At 37.2% G+C, this 25,991-nt stretch overlaps 1 pseudogene; it reads left to right on the top strand.

Moving 5' to 3' along the window:
• Positions 1–19,599: 19,599 nt before the first annotated feature.
• On the top strand, positions 19,600–20,466 carry LOC145769123 (palmitoyltransferase ZDHHC3 pseudogene; annotated as a pseudogene).
• Positions 20,467–25,991: the final 5,525 nt, after the last annotated feature.

Genomic DNA, 25,991 nt, shown 5'->3' with positions numbered 1-25,991 from the left:
CTTCATTTGTGAAAAGGCAGACTCGCACACGTAGCCTAAGGGCTTCCGAAAAGAACAAGAGTTTCTCTTGCCAATTCTCGCAACATTGGATAATCAAGTGCACTTTTCCACATTTTCGACACAGATTTTCCTCGACTTGCCTAATTTTGCGTAATTGTGTGACATATGACGACGAAAATGCTGCTTTGCATTATCTCCTTTAACAGTTTTAACTACTTGACTGCATATTAGATACATCATAGTATGCGCTGCCGTCTCGATCATGAAATAATCCAACTCCCATTTGGAATTGAATACCCTTTTCTCCTCTGCTAGTGTTCTTTTTCTTTTTAAGGACATAATGCAATGTAGGCTAATCTTACAATGAAATTGGATCGAGGAAAAAGTTTTGTCTCTAAACGATTTTAACAATACAGTCTAGCCTACAAAAAGTTACGATGAAAATGTTTTTCAAGCTCTAAAATTTGAAGGTATCCAGTGGTTCTAGATATCCTTGTAACCTATAATATTTAAAATACATTTCATTTTTTTAATGAAATAATTTTTTCATTTTAACAATAGGACACGGTCGCCAACACATGCTTATGAAATTAGGCTACGTGTTAACGCCGCATAATCATTCATCGACGCCGCATGCGGCCATACGGCCGCAGGTTAAACACCGTTGGCCTAGACCCTAGATGCCGAAACTTTTTCTTTCACTGTGGATGTTATGGCACAGGTTATCGTGTTGTATTCATGCAATTGTAAATTAAGTTATAGAAAGCTTGGACCTTAACGCTTTTGATCTTTTAAATCTAACCATTTAGCGTCTGAAGCGCAAAGTTTGGAAGACTTGAGCCAAGGAAGAATACAGAGAGGAATTTTTGCGTAGGCCTACGTCCCCTCTTCCAGTCAAATTTGTCTAAAAACCTCAAAAAATGTGGCAAATATTAAAGAGCTTTTGCTCGCGATTTTAGATTTGTTGAAATAATTTTTCGACCTTAAATCGTGCTGAAAGGCAAAATTTTGCGCCTTTGGCGCGAAATATGCCGCCTAAGACGCTGTATAAGAAACTGAAGCTTTCAGTAATGCGTAGGAGGGTCTGGGAAGCGACCTCCCAGAAGTATATGTGATGCGATAATCCAATGAGCCCCCTGTCGATGTCAAAACATCGTTCCCGCTCTGCTTAAATTACCCCTCCACTCTCAGGAAGTGTCCGGAGCCCCTGACTTCAACCATCGGAAAACTTCACTCTGCCAATTTCGGTAACCGGCCTTGTGTCAAGAGCCTCTACAAGTATGCGAAACTACTAGGAATAACCTATCAAGGCTTTGTCAGTCCGAGGATAAAGATTCCAAAGCATCCAACCAACCCTAGATTTTTAAGCGTGGCGGAATTGCGCTAAAAACCTAAAAACCCGCGGTATTTATACAAATCAATAGGCTTCCAGCATAGAAGTCTATGCTTCCAGGGTTCTGACGTAACGCCAGTAGAGCGAAGCGCGTGACGTCAGAGAGAATTCTCAGGCACTGACTTAGTGACTTCAGTTAGGGTTGCCAGATTGGGCGCTTTTACGCCCAATTGGGCTACTTTTGATTTCTCCAGGCGCCAAAAATTTGCGTTGGGCGCGCTTTTTTGGCTGGCGCCCAATTGGGCTACTTTTTTTAAAATTATAATATACCTTTTTATGTAAAAATTGTGCTTAATATTTTTACCTAATTCGTAGTTATTTTATTGAGAAGCAGCGTTTTTGGAGGTCTCGGTCAGGCAGGGTTACCAATTTGGTATAAAGATGCCAATTTTCAAAAATATGCATGTTTAGGCTTTAATGTCTGGCAATCCTGGCAACTTAAGTGATCCAGGTTTTCATGAAAATGCACCACCGTCATTCTGGCAGAATAATTCTGCGCGATCCGCCTAAAAAAATGATCCGTAAAAACTTGCGCGATAAACAATGCCATGAAAGTAACAACACTCGGAAACTGATAAAATTCTCGTTACCATATTAAAGCAAATGTTATATTTTTTCCATAGGAAAATGAACAGTGAACACAGAAATTTAAATAAAAAACTCGACTTGTCAAAGATAAAGCAAGTGCAATTGCGAAAAGCAAAACATAAAATCGCATATTAAGACTGCTGTATGTGATGTGGCAAGACAAGTAACCATCACTAAATTGTCTATAAAAATACTTTCCCGAAATATTTTTCGGAATTTTATTTTTGAATCGTGTTCAGAATTAAATTTCCTTTCCAGGGGTGTTACTCTCGTGGTGCGGCAGACGAAGGAAACGCGAGCAGAATGGTTTAAAAATGGGGTAAATACCTTACGTATTTAAAAATAAATAGAGATTTCAACGTTTATAGACGCCTTCAATCAAGCGTTTATAAAAATGCTTTCCCGAAATATTTTTCGGAATTTTCTTTTTGAATCGTGTTCAGAATTAAATTTCCTTTCCAAGGGTGTCAGTCTCGTGGTGCGGCAGACGAAGGAAACGCGAGCAGAATGGTTTAAAAATGGGGTAAATATCTTACGTATTTAAAAATAAATAGAGATTTCAACGTTTATAGACGCCTTCAATTGAGCGTCTATAAAAATACTTTCCCGAAATATTTTTCGGAATTTTCTTTTTGAATCGTGTTCAGAATTAAATTTCCTTTCCAGGGGTGTCACTCTCGTGGTGCGGCAGACGAAGGAAACGCGAGCAGAATGGTTTAAAAATGGGGTAAATATCTTACGTATTTAAAAATAAATAGAGATTTTAACGTTTATAGACGCCTTCAATTAAGCGACTATAAAAATACTTTTCCGAAATATTTTTCGGAATTTTCTTTTTGAATCGTGTTCAGAATTAAATTTCCTTTCCAGGGGTGTTACTCTCGTGGTGCGGCAGACGAAGGAAACGCGAGCAGAATGGTTTAAAAATGGGGTAAATACCTTACGCATTTAAAAATAAATAGAGATTTCAACGTTTATAGACGCCTTCAATTAAGCGTTTATAAAAATACTTTCCCGAAATATTTTTCGGAATTTTATTTTTGAATCGTGTTCAGAATTAAATTTCCTTTCCAGGGGTGTCACTCTCGTGGTGCGGTAGACAAAGGAAACGCGAGCAGAATGGTTTAAAAATGGGGTAAATACCTTACGTATTTAAAAATAAATAGAGATTTCAATGTTTATAGACGCCTTCAATTAAGCGTTTATAAAAATACTTTCCCGAAATATTTTTCGGAATTTTATTTTTAAATCGTGTTCAGAATTAAATTTCCTTTCCAGGGGTGTCACTCTCGTGGTGCGGCAGACGAAGGAAACGCGAGCAGAAAGGTTTAAAAATGGGGTAAATATCTTACGTATTTAAAAATAAATAGAGATTTCAACGTTTATAGACGCCTTCAATCAAGCGTTTATAAAAATACTTTCCCGAAATATTTTTCGGAATTTTATTTTTGAATCGTGTTCAAAATTAAATTTCCTTTCCAGGGGTGTCACTCTCGTGGTGCGGCAGACGAAGGAAACGCGAGCAAAATGGTTTAAAAATGGGGTAAATATCTTACGTATTTAAAAATAAATAGAGATTTCAACGTTTATAGACGCCTTCAATTAAGCGTTTATAAAAATACTTTCCCGAAATATTTTTCGGAATTTTATTTTTGAATCGTGTTCAGAATTAAATTTCCTTTCCAGGGGTGTCACTCTCGTGGTGCGGTAGACGGAGGAAACGCGAGCAGAAAGGTGTAAAAATGGGGTAAATATCTTACGTAGCCTATTTAAAAATAAATAGAGATTTCAACGTTTATAGACGCCTTCAATTAAGCGACTATAAAAATACTTTCCCGAAATATTTTTCGGAATTTTCTTTTTGAATCGTGTTCAGAATTAAATTTCCTTTCCAGGGGTGTCAGTCTCGTGGTGCGGCAGACGAAGGAAACGCGAGCAAAATGGTTTAAAAATGGGGTAAATACCTTACGTATTTAAAAATAAATAGAGATTTCAACGTTTACAGACGCCTTCAATCAAGCGTCTATAAAAATACTTTCCCGAAATATTTTTCGGAATTTTATTTTTGAATCGTGTTCAGAATTAAATTCCTTTTCCAGGGGTGTCACTCTCGTGGTGCAGCAGACGAAGGAAACGCGAGCAGAATGGTTTAAAAATGGGGTAAATATCTTACGTATTTAAAAATAAATAGAGATTTCAATGTTTATAGACGCCTTCAATCAAGTGTCTATAAAAATACTTTCCCGAAATATTTTTCGGAATTTTATTTTTGAATCGTGTTCAGAATTAAATTTCCTTTCCAGGGGTGTCACTCTCGTGGTGCGGCAGACGAAGGAACCGCGAGCAGAATGGTTTAAAAATGGGATAAATATCTTACGTATTTAAAAATAAATAGAGATTTCAACGTTTATAGACGCCTTCAATCAAGCGACTATAAAAATACTTTCCGGAAATATTTTTCGGAATTTTATTTTTGAATCGTGTTCAGAATTAAATTTCTTTTCCAGGGGTGTCACTCTCGTGGTGCAGCAGACAAAGGAAACGCGAGCAGAATGGTTTAAAAATGGGGTAAATACCTTACGTATTTAAAAATAAATAGAGATTTCAATGTTTATAGACGCCTTCAATCAAGTGTCTATAAAAATACTTTTCCGAAATATTTTACGGAATTTTCTTTTTGAATCGTGTTTAGAATTAAATTTCCTTTCCAGGGGTGTCAGTCTCGTGGTGCGGCAGACGGAGGAAACGCAAGCAGAAAGGTTTAAAAATGGGGTAAATATCTTACGTATTTAAAAATAAATAGAGATTTTAACGTTTATAGACGCCTTCAATTAAGCGACTATAAAAATACTTTCCCGAAATATTTTTCGGAATTTTCTTTTTGAATCGTGTTCAGAATTAAATTTTCTTTCCAGGGGTGTCACTCTCGTGGTGCGGCAGACGAAGGAAACGCAAGCAGAATGGTTTAAAAATGGGGTAAATACCTTACGTATTTAAAAATAAATAGAGATTTCAACGTTTATAGACGCCTTCAATTAAGCGTTTATAACAATACTTTCCCGAAATATTTTTCGGAATTTTATTTTTGAATCGTGTTCAGAATTAAATTTCCTTTCCAGGGGTGTCAGTCTCGTGGTGCGGCAGACGGAGGAAACGCGAGCAGAAAGGTTTAAAAATGGGGTAAATATCTTACGTAGCCTATTTAAAAATAAATAGAGATTTCAACGTTTATAGACGCCTTCAATTAAGCGACTATAAAAATACTTTCCCGAAATATTTTTCGGAATTTTCTTTTTGAATCGTGTTCAGAATTAAATTTCTTTTCCAGGGGTGTCACTCTCGTGGTGCGGCAGACGAAGGAAACGCGAGCAAAATGGTTTAAAAGTGGGGTAAATTACTTACGTACTTAAAAATAAATAGAGATTTCAACGTTTATAGACGCCTTCAATCAAGCGTCTATAAAAATACTTTCCCGAAATATTTTTCGGAATTTTATTTTTGAATCGTGTTCAGAATTAAATTTCCTTTCCAGGGGTGTCACTCTCGTGGTGCGGCAAACGAAGGAAACGCAAGCAGAATGGTTTAAAAATGGGATAAATTTCTTACGTATTTAAAAATAAATAGAGATTTCAACGTTTATAGACGCCTTCAATTAAGCGTTTATAAAAATACTTTCCCGAAATATTTTTCGGAATTTTCTTTTTGAATCGTGTTCAGAATTAAATTTCCTTTTCCAGGGGTGTCACTCTCGTGGTGCGGCAGACGAAGGAAACGCGAGCAGAATGGTTTAAAAATGGGGTAAATACCTTACGTATTTAAAAATAAATAGAGATTTCAACGTTTATAGACGCCTTCAATTAAGCGTTTATAAAAATACTTTCCCGAAATATTTTTCGGAATTTTATTTTTGAATCGTGTTCAGAATTAAATTTCCTTTCCAGGGGTGTCAGTCTCGTGGTGCGGCAGACGGAGGAAACGCGAGCAGAAAGGTGTAAAAATGGGGTAAATATCTTACGTAGCCTATTTAAAAATAAATAGAGATTTCAACGTTTATAGACGCCTTCAATTAAGCGTTTATAAAAATACTTTCCCGAAATATTTTTCGGAATTTTATTTTTGAATCGTGTTCAGAATTAAATTTCCTTTCCAGGGGTGTCACTCTCGTGGTGCGGTAGACAAAGGAAACGCGAGCAGAATGGTTTAAAAATGGGGTAAATACCTTACGTATTTAAAAATAAATAGAGATTTCAATGTTTATAGACGCCTTCAATTAAGCGTTTATAAAAATACTTTCCCGAAATATTTTTCGGAATTTTATTTTTAAATCGTGTTCAGAATTAAATTTCCTTTCCAGGGGTGTCACTCTCGTGGTGCGGCAGACGAAGGAAACGCGAGCAGAATGGTTTAAAAATGGGGTAAATATCTTACGTATTTAAAAATAAATAGAGATTTCAACGTTTATAGACGCCTTCAATCAAGCGTTTATAAAAATACTTTCCCGAAATATTTTTCGGAATTTTATTTTTGAATCGTGTTCAGAATTAAATTTACTTTCCAGGGGTGTCAGTCTCGTGGTGCGGCAGACGAAGGAAACGCGAGCAGAATGGTTTAAAAATGGGGTAAATACCTTACGTATTTAAAAATAAATAGAGATTTTAACGTTTATAGACGCCTTCAATTAAGCGTTTATAAAAATACTTTCCCGAAATATTTTTCGGAATTTTATTTTTAAATCGTGTTCAGAATTAAATTTCCTTTCCAGGGGTGTCACTCTCGTGGTGCGGCAGACGAAGGAAACGCGAGCAGAAAGGTTTAAAAATGGGGTAAATATCTTACGTATTTAAAAATAAATAGAGATTTCAACGTTTATAGACGCCTTCAATCAAGCGTCTATAAAAATACTTTCCCGAAATATTTTTCGGAATTTTATTTTTAAAATCTTCAAAAATCCCTATTCAAAATCCCCTAACTCATTCAATGTTTCTTCAGAATTCCAAGGTTTCTGATTTTGGGAGCATCCAAAAATACTACCTTCATTATCAGTTACTCCGTTTGGGTCATTATTTTTGTTTTTTACACCAGTAAATATTTTTTGGCGATCAACGTTTACATCATCTTTAGCTTTGTCATCAGGTTTTAGATTCTATTTCACTTAGGCCTATGGTTTCATCGACTTTGACTTTTACATCAATACATTTTTTTTATTATTATTAACTTTTGCTTTTAGATCATCAATTTCCATTATTTTGTCAATTTCGTTTTTTATGTGATTAGTTTCGGTCTTTACTAAATTGTTGTCGCAGTTAGATAGAAGTAAATTTAATCGATTATCAGACAATTGTAAGTCATCAGAATTAGTTGGAGAGGCAGATTTACTAACGTTACAAAGCAAATCAGATTTCTGCTGGAAAACTGAAGGTAAGACATTTAAATGTTGAATGGGTTTGTTGCTTACACCAACAAGTTTATGACAAAACACGGAATTTGAAGAATGCAACACTATCTGTTCAGCTTCGCATACAAGATGATTATTAGCACAATTCCATTGTTTTTCGGTTATAGCTAATTCTGGACTATTTGGTGAGAATATGCAGCGAAGGTGAAACCATTTCAAGCAAGTTCCGCAGCACACATACAGCGATCCATCATTAAGCTTGTTACATATGCAGTAGAGAAGATTGTCTTCATGATTTTGATTTTGTAAAGAAATATCACTTCGATCTTCTTCTTCTCTCGTTTGTCTTGTAGTAGCTTAGATTGGCAATGCCTCATCGGCAGCCATGATACGGTAGTTGGGTCCAGTTTTCGAATACCAATGATTCCACTTGGGGGCCGTAAGATGGGGTATTCGTGGAGTATGTGTTGCATTGTTTGTTCTACCGCTCCGCAGACACATATCGGCGTATAATGCAACCCCCACCTAAATAGATTAGCTCCAGTGCAGCCAACGTCACATCTGATCTTGTTCAATGTGACCCATGCCTTTCTTGAGAGGTCTGCTCTAGGAGGGATGGAGAGTGCTGGTATAAATGAAAACTGGGGAGGGATATGTGGCAGCTCGTTCCATTCCTGGGCCCATGTCTCCATGCAGCTGAAGTTCTTATCCACAAGCTGTGTAGCATATCGATGTAATGGGCGCCTTGATGACAGGCGTTGGGGTCTGACTGGTCCATATCTTTGGGAGTGACTGTGGAGAAGGTGTTGAGGATCGAGTCTTGCATGCAAAGCCAGTTTGTGAGAGGCTTCTTCCCTACGGACATGAGCAGGAGCAATGCCAGCCAAAGTTGGCAGATAAGCAGTAGGTGTGGGGCGGAGACAGCCAGTGATGATGCGCAAGGTGTCGTTAATGCATACATCCATCTTTTTTGTGTGTCTGCTACGGTTCCACACAGCTGTGGCATATTCGGCTGAGCTGTAGACCAAGGCTAGTGCACTTGTACGCAAGGTTGATGCTCGGGCTCCCCATCCTGTTCCTGCAAGGCTTCTCAAGAGGTTATTTCTCGAGGTAACTTTGGCACGGAGTGACTCGATGTGGGCCGTGGGGTCTGTAGGTCAACTGTCGGTCAAGTTTTACTCCAAGGTAAGTTGGGTTTGGAGTATATGGTAAAGGATTTCCTTTTAGCGAGACAGACAGTTGACGCTGGGATTCCCGATTATTTAGATGGAAAGCGGAGATTGTTGTTTTCGACGCATTCAGTTTGAGCCTCCACTTGTCCAGATAGTCAGCCACCAGTTTCAGGTCAATTTCAAGTTTTCTTTCCACCTCGTGCCAGTTCCTGTGAGCGTATAGAAGAGCTAGATCATCCGCATAGCCATACTGTTGCGATGTAGTGCATGGGAGGTCACTTATATAGATATTAAATAGGAGTGGCGATAGTGTTGACCCTTGGGGGACGCCATTTTTCAGGCGGCGTGGTCTGCTGGGTTTTCCCTCGTTGGTATGCAGTATGAAGGTACGGTTCGAGATGGTCTCTACCAGAAACTTAACCATGTGTCGGTCAGGAATGAGTTGTAATAGTTTCATAGTAAGACCGCGGTGCCACACAGTGTCATAGGCTGCTGTAAGATCCACTAGGACAACACCCACCTTCTCACGGGCTTCAAAACCACTTTCGATGTCATCTGTAAGCTTGACAACCTGGTCAGTTGTACATCGGCCGCGTCGGAATCCAGCTTGTTCTTTTGGCAGTTTTGGATCAACGATTGGTTCGACGATTGGTTTGGGGCTCAAGTTGTCAACCTCCACGTGTTGAGCCCTGGATTCGACTGATGACAACAAACCGACTAGTAGCATCACTTCGATAGGCAACAGAAACAGTTGTTTCGTTTAAATCTGGGTTATTCTGTTGATCAACATCACAAAACTTTTGCGCACCTAACGTTGAGGAGATATGTTGAGACGTCACGCCTTTTGCTATGTCTTTTTGTTTAGAAGAAACATATAATAGTTTTACCGATTCCCTAAAAGAAGAATCACGACACCATCTAGATGTAATTGTTCTCACTTCAGAGCGAAAAAAGGAAGCAGGCCAATGATTTTCTTTAGCATTGCTGCGACACGTGAAGCAGTAAGGTATAGTCATCGCGAGGGAAGTCGTCTATATGCTTGCTTATGAAATTTGCTAATTTAACAGCTAACTGAGAGGGCACAGTTTGTGATATCGAAGCATAATTTGTTATAAAATGATCTATTAAGTTTTTATTTTTTCGACAAAAGGTCAACAAATATTTCTCTCGTTTAGAAGCAGCACACTTGGCACGAAAACTCGAAGACGTTAAAAACTCTACACGGTTTGATTTGTTGCTAAGGGAATGCAAATTATTTTTCGCTAAATACCTACCAATTTCATTTGCTGTTTGACTTACAAAGTCATCAGAAGCACCTCCAAAGTTCATTGACAACATTTTGCTGTTACGTTTCGGAAAGGTGCTTTCTTGGCAAACTAAATCAAAATGAAATAACGTTCAAGTGGAGAAAACCGATTTTGTGAAACAAAGCTCCGAGTAGGATTCCAACTGGCACCACTCGTCCATGTACCAGACCTCACAACACCAGGACCGGCACTACTCGTCCTTGTAGCATACTTTACAATACCAGAACAGACACCACTCGTCCTTGTAGTAGACCTCACAACACTAGGACCAGCACCACTCGACCCTGTATCAGACTTCATAGCACCAGAACAGGCAGAACTTGCACCGGAAGCAGAAATCAGAGCACCAGAACAGGCACCACTCGTCCTTGTAGCAAACCTCACAATACCAGAACAGACACCACTCGACCTTGTAGTAGACCTCACAACAACAGGACCAGACTTCATAGCACCAAAATCTCTATTTATTTTTAAATACGTAAGATATTTACCCCATTTTTAAACAATTCTGCTCGCGTTTCCTTCGTCTGCCGCACCACGAGAGTAACACCCCTGGAAAGAAAATTTAATTCTGAACACGATTCAAAAATAAAATTCCGAAAAATATTTCGGAAAAGTATTTTTATAGACGCTTAATTGAAGGCCTCTATAAAGGTTAAAATCTCTATTTATTTTTAAATACGTAAGATATTTACCCCATTTTTAAACCATTCTGCTCGCGTTTCCTTCGTCTGCCGCACCACGAAAGTGACACCCCTGGAAAAGGAATTTAATTCTGAACACGATTCAAAAAGAAAATTCCGAAAAATATTTCGGGAAAGTATTTTTATAGACGCTTGATTGAAGGCGTCTATAAACGTTGAAATCTCTATTTATTTTTAAATACGTAAGATATTTACCCCATTTTTAAACCATTCTGCTCGCGTTTCCTTCGTCTGCCGCACCACGAGAGTGACACCCTTGGAAAGGAAATTTAATTCTGAACACGATTCAAAAAGAAAATTCCGAAAAATATTTCGGGAAAGTATTTTTATAAACGCTTAATTGAAGGCGTCTATAAACGTTGAAATCTCTATTTATTTTTAAATACGTAAGATATTTACCCCATTTTTAAACCATTCTGCTCGCGTTTCCTTCGTCTGCCGCACCACGAGAGTGACACCCCTGGAAAAGGAATTTAATTTTGAACACGATTCAAAAATAAAATTCCGAAAAATATTTCGGGAAAGTATTTTTATAGACACTTGATTGAAGGCGTCTATAAACATTGACATCTCTATTTATTTTTGAATACGTAAGATATTTACCCCATTTTTAAACCATTCTGCTCGCGTTTCCCTCGTCTGCTGCACCACGAGAGTGACACCCCTGGAAAAGAAATTTAATTCTGAACACGATTCAAAAAGAAAATTCTGAAAAATATTTCCGGAAAGTATTTTTATAGTCGCTTGATTGAAGGCCTCTATAAACGTTGAAATCTCTATTTATTTTTAAATACGTAAGATATTTATCCCATTTTTAAACCATTCTGCTCGCGTTTCCTTCGTCTGCCGCACCACGAGAGTGACACCCCTGGAAAGGAAATTTAATTCTGAACACGATTCAAAAATAAAATTGCGAAAAATATTTCGGGAAAGTATTTTTATAGACACTTGATTGAAGGCGTCTATAAACATTGAAATCTCTATTTATTTTTAAATACGTAAGATATTTACCCCATTTTTAAACCATTCTGCTCGCGTTTCCTTCGTCTGCCGCACCACGAGAGTGACACCCCTGGAAAAGAAATTTAATTCTGAACACGATTCAAAAATAAAATTGCGAAAAATATTTCGGGAAAGTATTTTTATAGACGCTTGATTGAAGGCGTCTATAAACGTTGAAATCTCTATTTATTTTTAAATACGTAAGATATTTACCCCATTTTTAAACCATTCTGCTCGCGTTTCCTTCGTCTGCCGCACCACGAGACTGACACCCTTGGAAAGGAAATTTAATTCTGAACACGATTTAAAAATAAAATTGCGAAAAATATTTCGAGAAAGTATTTTTATAAACGCTTAATTGAAGGCGTCTATAAACATTGAAATCTCTATTTATTTTTAAATACGTAAGGTATTTACCCCATTTTTAAACCATTCTGCTCGCGTTTCCTTCGTCTGCCGCACCACGAGAGTGACACCCCTGGAAAGGAAATTTAATTCTGAACACGATTCAAAAATAAAATTCCGAAAAATATTTCGGGAAAGTATTTTTATAGACAATTTTGTGATGGTTACTTTTCTTGCCACATCACATACAGCAGTCTTAATATGCGATTTTATGTTTTACTTTTCGCAATTGCACTTGCTTTATCTTTGACAAGTCGAGTTTTTTATTTAAATTTCTGTGTTCACTGTTCATTTTCCTATGGAAAAAATATAACATTTGCTTTAATATGGTAACGAGAAGGTAACGAGAATTTTATCAGCTTCCGAGTGTTGCTATTTTCATCGCATTGTTTATCGCGCAAATTTTTACGGATCATTTTTTTTAGGCGGATCGCGCAGAATTATTCTGCCAGAATGACGGTGGTGAAAATGCAGTGGACATCAGTTCAGTTTGTTTTTATTTCTGACCATCACAACGACAAACAATATAGGCTATGTCAAACACAGCATGGGTTTGTTTGTTTGTTTGTTTATCTTTATCCTGCATTGCGGTAAAGCGGACTTGAGCGCTATGCATCAGTGTACGCCTTCCGACATACACCTGACCCACGCTGCAGCTGACGGCAATGTCTGTTTCCGGTTGTCTACTCTGCTTATGAGTTAAATTTGGTACTACCCATTACTCGAAACCGATCACTGGGTAGAGGCAATTATCGTAAAGTTTCTTGCCCAGAGAAACAACAGCAGTGCGGGTGGCTGGAATCGAACATGCAGGCTCTCGACTGCAAGCCCAACGCGCTAACCACTCGGCCACTGCTGCCGACTAATCTAGGTCTAGGAAAAGGTATAAGCGACAAAATACGGACGCCATAACGTGCATGATGCTGAAGCAGGACAATCAGTTATGGCATGGTCGCAACACCTTAATAAAGATAGATGAGAAAAAAAAGGCTAGTGAATTTTTTTTTAACAATTTATATGAGTAAAAAAAAAGATAGTTTCTACGTTGATCGACCTTGGTGGGTTATCAAAAATGTTGATAGTCTTGAGGGGAACACTCTTGATGCGTTAGCTCATCAAGAAAAGCAATTAAACCATTTTTTGTGTTACTTGGTGTGGTACCGTACCTTTACTTGTTTGTAGTTAGCTTATTTTAACAAACAGTTGAATGAATGCATGGTTGCCAATATGTCTGAAAGGTGTGAAGAACTGGAAAAACACTTATAATTTGAGACTGATAATCAAGCGCTCTTGAATAATTTCGTATAATAACCTATCTCTTTGCTTGGGCTCCAATTTGGGCTCTATTTTAGAACCTCCCAAAAAATTGGGCTACTTTTGGGCTACTTTTTGCATAAGTTTGGGCTCTTTTTTATATTAACCTCTGGCAACCCTAACTACAGTCTACAATGGTTTGGTTGGTGGGTTTTGAATCTTAGGCATAGACAAAGCCTTGATAGGTTGTTCCTGGTAGTTTCGCCACGATAGCTCAGTTGGTTTGGGCGTGACTTCTGGAACGAAGAAGCTTTAAGATCAAGCGGCGCTTGTTTGACTCTCGGGGTGTGCGCTTGAGCAACGCATAATTCAGCGGCATCAATATATGGAATAATACCCCGGCAACAAGACTTCAAAAATCAGTAACTTCACTCTGTCAATCTCGATGACCGGGCCTGCATCAGTGATTTAAAGCCTCTACAGTCTACAAGTATGCGAAACTGCCAGGATTAAGCTCTGCAAGAAGCTTTCCCAGTCCGAGGATAAAGGTTCAATCAATCACTTGTAGAGGCTTTTGACAAAGAGTCGGTTACCGAGATTGACAGAGTGAAATTTCCGATTCTTGAAGTGTTGGTGCCGGAGAATTATTCCATCCATTAGGTGCCGCTGAATCGAGACTGGAGAGCAGTTCTTATAATGCGTTGCTCAAGCACACACCCTGAGAGTCAAACCAGCGCCGCTTAATCTTGAAACTTCTTCGTTCACGAAGGTACGCGCTAACAACTGAGCTATCGGGATTGGTACTTAATGGATTCAGCGCACATAATGGAAGGAACTTCAGTGCTTCACACTTGTTCAGAATTGCCAGTTGCGTGGTTTTCACACTGAATTGGGCTAGTTTTGTTTTGGAGTCGAGGAATTATTTTCAATCAATCAAAAACCTACGGTAGTATTTCTGAAAGTTCCTTTGTTTCATATTATCTGAATTTTCTCAACTAGCTACTCTCCAAGGTGTATATGTATAATCAATCAGAGTTGACTCTGTCAAGGAAACAAGCAAAGATGGTCCTGTAACCGGTGGTGAAATCTTTCTAAAATGACTGAGACTTTTGATAAATTCTTATTTCTGTTCGAATTAACGTGTACTTTAAAAGGTCGTCGCTAATTAATTGGATACGCTACTGTATTACATTGTATTATAATCACTGAAATCATATTGAATTGATATTAATAACAATACCGTCTATTAATTTTCAGTGCTTATCTAAGTAATGTAAATTAGTATACTTCGGTAGATGTTCATTGTGATGGCTTTTTTGCTTTGAACATTAAGTTTGTTTTAACAAAAAATTTCTAACGGTAGTTTATTAACCAAAAAAACAAAACGCAAGAGGGACATAAAATAATGATACATATATACAATGTTTAAATGTGTGTATGTGTATCATTGTGTACTGTGTAGCCTATATTACTTACATCAGTAGCGTAGCCAGGAATTTTGAAAGGGGGGGTTTTGACGACCCAACGGCGGGGGGTCTGGAGGGCCTCCCCCAGAAAATTTTGAAAAATTACTTTGAATTTGGGGCATTCTGAGAGAATTTTCAACAAAAATGTAGTTACGAATATTTCTGTAAAATGGTGGTGTCTGGTAGCATAGCAAAAGGATGAGATCATGTTTTCTTCGGCATTTTTCAGAAATAAAGCTAAGTCTCTATGTTTTCCTGTTGCTAATTCCTGGCTGAGATGTTTGGTATTGGCAAAACTTGCTCTTTTAATGCAATTTTGTTTAAAATTAAGCAGTTTTTTTTAGACTGAAAGCATCATTCTCAATATCGTGACGTCACACGCGTGCCAAAGGGGGGGGGGGGGGGGGGGGGGTGTAACCCCCAAACCCCCCCCCCCCCCCCTTGGCTACGCCACTGACTTGCATATTTCGAACATGTACTATGTTCCTGTTACTGACAAATAAACCATTGATTGATTGTTTAGGTAAGTTTTCTTAATGATAGGGAGACTACAAAACAACCATATACTGGTATATATACAGTCTACTAGTCAGGGTCTACACTGGGTCTTCACTAAATTTTCGAAGTGTTCCATATTCCTTTTTTCTGTCACCCATCACTGAAGAAGAAGTGCTTAAACATCTGAACAATTTGTCGTGCTCTAAAAGTACTGGATTCAATGAAGTACCTATGAAATTTATAAAGTTATCCTCGTTAGTAATAGCACCCATCCTCACTAATCTATTCAATGAATGTATTAATCAAGGTGAATATCCTGACATCTCAAAAATTGCTCAAGTGACTCCTATACATAAAAATGGATCTAAAAAAAGCTGCAGCAACTAACGACCAATATCAATCTTGTCACCTTTTACAAAAGTACCGTGAAACCTTACAACTTTGCCCAAAATTTGTGACTTGTATATCCGACCACAATATGGTTTTCATGATTTATTGGTTTTGTTTAATGGATGATATTGTTAAATATGAATATTTTATCAATTGTTTCAGCAGAAAAAAATAACTTTTTAAGATTATTTTCATTAAGTTAATTCCAAATGAAAATACAAGGAAAAAAATGCAAAAACTATGTCTCGGAAATTTCACATGGGGGTCAAAGGTCATTTACCCATGCAAAGTGTTTTCCATATGCAAAGCTTTTATATTTATTCATGAGTATGTGCAAATGAGTTTTTATTAAATTCAAAGAAGTTTGGTATTTTTTTGGGCATTTTAGTGGTTGTGATCCCTTATTTTGTGCTTTGGGTACAACTTTGCCCACTCCTCATGATCACTCCAGCGAACACAAACTGCCTATTTCTTGCATATATCTTTTATAAAGTTTGTACCTAAGGACATGAACTTGCTTACAGGTCACTAAGAGACACATTGCTGTGATTGGTTAAAATAGCATCATGAATATGAGGTGATATCTCATTCAGCTAAATCTCTAATTGCTAGCAGTTTTTAAATCAGCAAAAACAAGCTGGATTGGTGGCTATGATTTTTTCTCTGTTGTTTAGTTATAATATTTAGGATAAGCTTGCACACAGCTCTGGTTCCAGAGCTACAGCTTGCTCCATCACTAGTGCTGTCTCCATCACACAGGTTGACATTCTAAATCACCACATTTTGGCACTATATGACAATAATTATGACATCTGACGACGTTGTGCAGAAAAAATACGGGAATCTATATCAATGCCACATGGAAACAACAGCAGCTCTTTCAAAACCAAACAAAGATGAATTAATGGTGTCTAATTGGGTAGTGGTGGAATTTAATATTGGTTCAACCTCCCGAAACACAACGGGTGACAATTAGCAAATTGTATGCGGGCCAAATCACAAGAAAAGTTTCCAATTCAGTTTATGAAGTCAAATTCTTAAGGCCCCCATACAATCTGTCTTGTGACAAGTACTCATGGCCCTTGAATGAGGATCAGACCTTTGTGTACTTTGATGCCATATCTCGCATTCTTCCAGAACCAATCGTTGATCGACGAAACAATATTTTCTTTTCTGTGTAATTTGTCACAAACTGTGAAACATGTATTGTATTATAATCGTTCTGCTGTTGGTATCCAAAAATTCATTTTTGTAACATCCACTGTTGCCACTGTGTCACAGAAAGGTGCATGATTGATTATACTGTCGTTCAGTAGTTGTTCATATTTCTTTACTGTTTATGTTAGCAATTTCTTTTCAATAAACAAGTTGATTTAAATATACGATCATTAAGCCTGGTGTGGCTAATCGTGACCATAAGGGTAACCAATTGTTTAAAGTCCCTACCAATTGGGCAGAAAGTTATTTTTCTACTGTAAGTTATTTTTAAAAACACTGCTTGTCGGCAAAGTTGTATGATACCATGTTAAAATTGCTTGATCCACAACTAAATGTGTAAAATATAGCCAAAAAACTAGCTGTGGGTAAAGTTGCCACTTTGGGGACAACTTTGCCCAGCAAAATAAAACAAAAAAAAAAAATGAAAAAGATTACTTCTGATAATTTAAGTTGTTGCATGCTTTAGCACATGTGTTTGCAAACCAGATAAGCCATTGCAACAAGAATTACCTCCTTTACAACAAAATTTACAACAAATAATTGTCAGCTAACTCATGATATCTGGGCAAAGTTGTAAGGTTTCACGGTATTTGAAAAGTGCCTGTTTGACCAAATGCACAAATATTTAGCAAAAAAATACCTTATTACACCTCACCAATTTGGTTTTAGGCCAGAGTATTCCACTTCACTTGCTGTTTCAAACATTTGTGATGACATTTTAGGAAATCTTGATAACAAAAAAATCACCTGTTCGGTATTTCTTGATCTTGCTAAGGCTTTTGATACAGTCGACCATACTATTCTCATAAAAAAAGTAGAAAAATATGGATTTTGAGGCCATTCCCAACGGGTCTGCTACTATTCGGTGAGTCTGATTCGGTGAGTCTGATTCGGTAAGTTCCTAACTTCTAACCCCTAACCTTAACCCCTAACCCTAAAACGGCAATGATAATTAGGCTACGGTACATGATAATTTTAAAAACAAAATTAAAAAATCCCCCGTTAAGGGATTGGACTCACCGAATCGGACTAACCGAATCGGACTCACCGAAACGGGCCATTCCGATTCCCAACAGTTGTTAAAAAGTTACATCAGCAACCGTCAACAATACACAGTTGTAAATGGTGTTCCGTCCACTTCTAGAAAAGTTACCTGTGGAGTTTCCCAGGGTTCAACATTAGGACCTCTCCTCTTTTTGTTGTATGTAAATGATCTGCCAAACTCAAAAAAAAATGACTGTTAAATTATTTGCTGCCGACACAAATCTAATGATGGCAGACAAATGTGAGAATGACTTACAACAAAATGTGAACACAGAACTCGAAAAGGTTCTCATTTGGATGAAACTTAACAGGTTGTCAATAAATTTTACAAAAACAGAATACATGCTTATTACAAACAAAAAACAAATAACAAATGTTAACATTAAGATTGGGAGTAAACCAATTCAGCAAAAAGATCAAATCAAGTACCTTGGTGTCTATATTGATAATAAGTTAACGTGGAAACACCACATAGAACAAGTCTGTGGAAAAGTTGCAAAGGGTTCTTGGGCACTATTAAAACTGAGAGATTATGTGAATTCAGACACATTGACAACCGTTTATTATACTTTAATTTACTCCCACCTTCAATATTGCATTACTAGCTGGGGTAAAGCTTGCAACAAAGTTCTAGACCCTCTCAGAAAAATGCAAAAAAGAATAATAAGAATAATCACAAAAAGCGATTATAGAGCCCATACCAGTCCATTATTTTTTTAAATGATTATCTTGAAGCTGGAAGACATAATGTACACTAGAAGTAAAAAAACACATGTTCAAAGTCTGCATGAACTTGTACCCTTCTGCCTACTGTGCATTGTTCACAAGTTCTTCACTCATCCACAACCATGACACTAGATATCAAGCAAACAATAATTATTTTGTTAAACGCACTAATACAGAATTTGGCAAAAAATCCATACAAGTATTTGGACCAGTGGTGTGGTCAGAGGTTCCAAGCAATCTCAAAAAGTTATCTTTTTATGATTTCAAAAAACATAGCAAAGCATCAGCTTTGCAAAGTTATGATACTTGATAAGTGGGTCTTCATTTGGCCTAAGCTCTTACATTCAACAATGTCTATTGTCATGGTGTCCAGTCCACTGATTTTCATGATTACTATTTGTTGGAAAATCTCGCATACAATTTTATGAAGCTGACAATTAATTGTAAGCTACTAGTCGAAGTATTAGTCTTGTTTGTGTTTTCTTTTTTGATTGTAACCAATTTGGTTAAATTGTTGATTAGTTTCATAACTCAAATTATTCTTTCCAGGGTGGCAACTGACTAGTTGACCGTATGGTCGTTTCGTTGTCTCCATATCAATAACAAAACCTAAACATTGTATGTATTATTGTTTTATGTCACTTTTGTGTTTTGTTTTTTGATAAAATAAATAAACGATTGATTGATTGAGTTTCCACCCTGGAAAGAATAATTCATTTACCCTGTTTCATCCACTTTTAGTAGCCCTGAATAGAGTGCAGCAGCAGACCCGAAATGCGTTGTTCCAAGCGCACACTCTGAGACATGAACCAGCGCCGCTTGATCTTGAGGGTTTTTTTGTAGAAAGTCGTTGGCCAATGGTATGTGTGTAATCAATACTTAATGGTTCAAACCTTTTGCAAGTGGATGTTCGAAACTGCCAGAAATGACCTATCAGAGGCTTTCTTATTTCTAGGATAAAAATTTAAACCAACCAAATACTTTGTGATTAAATTGGATTTTATTATCAGTTTATATTTTTCTAGATTTTAATAGACATGATAGATTTGCAACATGTAATGAGAAACATGTTTCAGTTTTTTTACTGCACAAAACAGGATAAGCCTTTATGGTTTATTTGGGATGTGTGTGGAATAATATGTGTGGTGGTCACTTGGTGCCTTGTCTTATATGCTGAGTTTGTGGTTTGCTTTGTAATCCTATTTCCAACTATTACTATCCAACCATTTTATGGTCTCTTCAATTTGGTTTTATTTAATTGTTTTGCATTACTTGCCTTGATATCCCATTTCAAGTCAATGACAACTGACCCTGGCTGTGTTCCGAAAGGAAATGCTACAAAAGAAAAGATTGAAAGCATGAATTTACAACCTGGAGAAATTCTCTACAGATGTGTAAAGTGCTACAGTATTAAACCAGATCGGGCCCACCATTGTAGCGTTTGTAAAAGGTGTGTGAAAAAGATGGATCATCATTGTCCATGGATCAACAACTGTGTTGGAGAGGCCAATCAAAAGTATTTTGTATTGTTCACATTTTATATTGCTTCAATTTCCTTACATGCCATTGTTATGGTTGTAGTTCATTTCCTGCTTTGCATTGAAAATAATTGGGATGACTGTACAAATTTTTCACCCCCTGTGACGTTACTTTTTCTTGTATCTCTAACTGTAGAAGGACTGTTGTTTTTTTTATTCACAATAATTATGTTTGGGACTCAAATGCATTCCATATGCAATAATGAAACTGGAATAGAGCAATTGAAAAATGAAAAGCATTGGAGCAGTGAACATAAGTGGCTCAACATAAGATCTGTTTTTGGAGATACATTTTCTTACACTTGGTTTTTACCCTGTTGTGAGTCTTTTATAGCAAAAGGAGATGTGTATCGTTACATTGTATAATTGGAAATATGTAAAAAGTGTGAGGTCTTGTACGGTATGTCATCGCTGTGCTTTGAGAATTCCAAGTTTGAATATTCTTGGTTTCTGCATGTTACCGTAGTTCAAATTGCAATTAAAGAAGAACTTATGGCCACTCACATTTACAATTGTCTCTTTAAATGTTCATAAATTGTATTGACTACGTATTATAGTATGATAATTGATATGTAATACATCTTTAATCATCAACAACAGTGCCAAGCCGAGTTTAAATTCACGATCATTGCCAGAGAGAATGATGCCGTACATTTGTGCTTCAAACAGGCCTTTCTCATAACAACTAACGAGGCCAAAATTCAATAACCGTGCTGGGAGGGAAGTTTATGACGCCTAATTTACTAATCAACTGTTTCGACAATTTTTGCAGTAAATTTACCTGACAACACACAAACTCAACAGACCGCGATCATGACTGCAACACCATTCGTCCTTGCACATGACTAGGGAACTGTGTTCTGAAAGCTGACAGTGTACACTGTTGTTACCACAGCAATCCTGCAGCATCAGGCTAAAACAAGTCGTTCAGCTATACCAGCGTTTCTCAAAGTGGGCGAAATCGCCCACTTTGAAAAAATCAAAAGGGGTGATCGGGGGGCGAAAACACTCAAAGGAGGTGAATTTATCAAACTACCAATAACAGTCCAACGCGCAAATCATTTACTGTAAATAGATGATTCCACCTTGACCTGACAATGCATCGCTGCTGTTTGGATATGTGCGTTTTGTTCATGATATGAGAACAAGAAGAAATTATTTTTACGCTCAGTCTTCCTACAGATATTCGGGCATCAAGCATCTTTAATGCAGTGAAAAACTTCTACGAAGAGAAGGGGATTCTACTGAAGAATATTTTACAATGCGCAACTGATGGTGCTGCGGCAATTGTTGGAAAGCATCGAGGGTTCATTGCACTGATAAAAAGAGCAATTCTTGGACTTATTGCAGTACATTGTGTAATTCACCGTCAACATTTGGTTGCCCGTAATCTCAGTCCTGAACTGCATGAATCACTGAATATTGTGATAAAATGCGTCAACAAGATAAAAGCGCAGGTCAAAATGTCTTAACTCAGTTTCCTAATTTGAGCGAGAATGTTATTACAGAAGAACAACTGCAAAAATACTGCTCACATTTAGACATGCTTCATAAAGACATGAAACTTCGCTTTCCAGATCTCGTGGACCTCCATGTTCCAAACTGGGTTGTACAACCATTTTCTACCGAACCTACAGACATACTGTAGAAATGGAACTTCAAGAGCAGTTCATTGATATGCAAACAGATGATGAGTCAAGAGTGAAATTCATAAATGGTTGATGCGATTTGTTTTGGTGCCAGGTTGCTGGCAAATATGAGCTTCTCTAGAAAGAAGCTAAAATGTGGATTTAGTCGTTTCCTACTTCTACTTCTTCTACTAATATATGGTTGAAAAAGGGTTTTCTGTGGCATTGATGCTTTCAAAGCAAAGAAATCGCTTCCTAGTTCATAAACGGGATGATCTTCGACTCTATCTTACGAAGATGTCGCCAAACATTTCAAAACTTTGTAAAAGTCGCCAAGCTCATCCATCCCATTGAACATTATCATGTATTCATGTTACTGTCAACTCAGTTTCCTTGATTAAATTCCCAAAACTAAATTTGTCTATCACTCTATTATCAATGTTTATTTTACTTAACAGAATTAGGGCGGCAAAATTTTATTTTAATAACGAAAAGGGGGCGATGGACTAAAAAAGTTTGAGAAACACTGAGCTACAGTATATATACCTTATAGTACTGTCAGGCATCCTGGGAGCAAGTCTTTTAGGCGCAGACAGTTAGGCCCCGGTCAAATAGGCGCGCACACTGTGGCGTCTGGATATTTAGGTGCGGAGCACTGTGGCGCCCGTTCATTTAGGTGCTATTCCTAGTAAAGTCTGCAGATTGTATCAGCTTGGCAGGTAGGGCAATGCTTTTCACACAAAATGTTATATTGAACAGAAAAATATATTGTATTTTAATACGCGTGTTCGGCATTTATTTGTTGTTAGTCCAGGTTTCAAGTTTTCGAACATGACTGAGTTCACTTTTAGTTAAGTCAAATAATAACTACACTAAATATCAGTAAAAAATATACCGTAGTCTATATTCAAGCAGGTGGTAGGCTTGAGTGAAGAGTAACTTAGTTTTCCGTCAAAACCCCGACTAGGTTTAATAACGAGCAAAGTCGCACCATTATGCTTGCAACTTGTAGCCAGGGTTCATATAACCTATAGTATTCATGTACTAGAGCGTTGTCTCATACGTACTCTCCACACGACCAATCCATCCCGAGTAGAAGTAGCCTAATTGTGAAAGATAACAGATTAAGTAAGGTTCCATCTGGCTGCAACCTGTGTTCAGGATGCATAGGCCTAGCAAATGTCCTGTGGAGATGTGCTAATATCAAGTCAAGAGTAGTAGAGCGTTGTCTCGCACCTCATCTCCACATTCCACACGCGCATTAACAAAGCAACATATTTTCCTGTTCAATACAACATTTTGTGTGAAAAGCATTGCCCTTCCTGTCAAGCTGATACAATCTGCAGACTTTACTAGGAATAGCACCTAAATGAACGGGCGCCATAGTGCTCTGCACCTAAATATCCAGACGCCACAGTGTGCGTGCCTATTTGACCCGCGCCTAACTGTCTGCGCCTAAAAGACGTGGACCCGGCATCCTACCTGCTCATGTACACAGAATAGTGCTGGCATCTTCATTAGTGAATAAAGCCTGTGCTGATCCAAACCACATACACTACACTGTCGTGTATCCAGTATCCATTCTCAATGTCCCTATTATACAACATTTATCATCACGGTGCCCTTTGTAAGGCATCCTGCAAAAGTCCAGCTCATTGATTTTAGCATCTAGCAGATGTCTGGTGTGAGGAACTGAACACTGCTCCAAGCATACAATCCTGCCTTGCTCTATTTGATATTTCTTCTACCTCCTCACTCCAATTGGATCTAACCTTCAGAAATGGGAGTGGGTTACGCTGAAACGATTGAGAACGGAAGTTGGGTGTTTTAACCAGGGCTTTGGACCAGGCTTAAATGTTAAGTTGCTCCAGCTCCGGAACTCTCTTAATCATAAATTAGCTCCAGCTCCTGCTCCGGAGCTTATTGATACCAGTGCTCCAGCTCCAGGCACCGAAAACTGCTTTTATTAAAATAATGACGAGATATCAATTTAATTTCTGAAGCTTAAAATTGCCTGCAGTCAATTGTTACTAAAAATGGCACAACTTTATGAAATTTAAGGTACTTTCATCAAAATGTTATGCGGAACTGCGTTTCACAACGTATTCTTTAATTCGACGTCTGATTACGCAAATAATTCTTAATTTTGTGAAGGGTTGCTGTTAAATTATGTGAATTCAGCCAATAGTAGTAGCATCTTATGAAATACATCGGAGCTGGAGCTATTTTTCAAACAACTGGTTTCTGCTCCAGCTCCACTTGAATTTCAAGTAGAGCTCCAGCTCCGTTGAAAATGCACGGCTCTGGCTCCAAAGCCCTGGTTTTAACACTTACTTGGGGCATGAGGGCCTCTGCTGTGTATCAATGCGGTGCGACAAAGCAAACAGTCAACCACATTATTTTTGGTTACTCCATGTATTCTTTTCTTAACTGAATAACAGGCCTTTGCAAACTTGATGATCTGACCATAAATTGGCTCTAATTTCTTCCATTCAGCTGATCACAAACTTTCTGCTTTATACGAGCGACGACAAGATTACGTTTGTATCTACTTTGTGAAGTAATTTTATTATTATTGGAAGTTGAACTTCAGTGTAAAAGTAAATATATTTTTTTGGAAGTTTAAATTTCAGTCTGAAAGTGTTTTGGTATCCACGTTAATAACTCAATTTTTTAAGTTGTCTATATTCTATTGCGCTTGTTTAGTTTTCATGACTGCTTAATCTTTATGATGCAAGACTTGTAGTGCTGCCGAATACTTTTGTTTGCAAATTGCATCGGCATTTTTTAATCGATGTATCAGCAATCAGCTTTGTTAATACCGTATACATACATTTCCCCTGACATTGTGTTTTTTCCTAGAATTACAATGCAAAATAGGCAAAGAAGTTATGGGTGTTTTTTTATGTTGTCGATGGTGTTATATAATAATTAATTGATTATGCAATAGTGTATTCACACTATGTTCAACAATCAAACATTATATTGAATATAATTTTTCATGCTCTTCTTTGTGTATTTTAAGCTTTTTATTTCCAGTTTTTATTTTATCTCATTAGTTTTATTTTAATTTTTAAACCTGTATAATATATTGTATATATAATATAATATATTGTGATTCCAAGAGATTAAAAAAATGTGATTTGTAAGTACACACTCTTTAGAATTAAATTGTAATGTTCAATTTTTTTATGTAAGGTATATATATATCCTGTGTTTTTTTCTGCAAATAACTGATTGACTAAATTGTCTGGTTTTTGATTCATTTTTTTTTTAATTGAAATATTTCAACTTGATTTTGAGATTCTGGTTTTGGTTTAACTATTCTAGAATAGATCCAAAACCCGATTATTGGAAATTGCCCTTTTCGGATCATGCTTTGCATCAAGTCACTTTGCTTGTTTCTATGCACCTACTGTTTGCTGTTGTAACTCTTCCAACACTTCGCGTCTGCTGCACTGTTCTCTTGCGTTTTTTTTTTTAATAGCTTGAATAGTTTTTATATATATATGCGGTTTCATACACCGGAATGGCCCGTTTCGATGGATCCCTTAACGGGGGATTTTTTTCATTTTTTTAGAAAATTATCGTGTACCGTAGCCTAATTGTCATTGCCGTTAGAGGTTAGGTTAGGAACTCACCAAATCGGACTCACCGAATAGTAGCAGACCCTTCATACACAGCCCAGGTTATGCACTTGAAGCTGAATTTTTTGTTACCTTAAAAAGGCGAAATCATTGTTCTGCGTGGTGCAGTAGCCTATTGCAAAAACGTCTTTGCACTAAGATAAATTTGAGCAAGCTAGATAATATACTACAGTAGATTTTACAAGTTTTTTAAAAGATATTTTGCAAAAGTTTTAAGTAGATGGTATCCACTGCCTCTTGATTCCCATCCTTTACTAAAACTTGAGTTTAAACACTGTATGTTTTTAAGTTTTTGCTACATCATTCAGTAAAACCTTAATTTTATTCTAAAGGTTGGCTCTTTAGCTTTTTGCGGGTTTCCTTTTTCCATACGAATGGCTCATCCTGCATGTGACAACATTGATCTTGTAAGCCTATTAAGATATCATTAACTAGTTGATAGTGGTCAATGTCATATAAGGTATAGTTAACTAAACACAAACTGAAATTAAAGAAATTGATGTGTACACTCACTAGTTCAGAGTATTGTCAAATTACAATTGGAAACAATGTCCAACTTTATCAAAACCATATTCTGTTCAACTTGAACAATGAACATGTTGTTTACATGTTGTTT

Source organism: Aplidium turbinatum, chromosome 4 (genome assembly GCF_918807975.1).
Source record: "Aplidium turbinatum chromosome 4, kaAplTurb1.1, whole genome shotgun sequence".
Lineage (NCBI taxonomy): Eukaryota > Metazoa > Chordata > Ascidiacea > Aplousobranchia > Polyclinidae > Aplidium > Aplidium turbinatum.
Note: the sequence above shows the minus strand (reverse complement) of the source record. Positions and strands in the feature narration are given on the sequence as shown.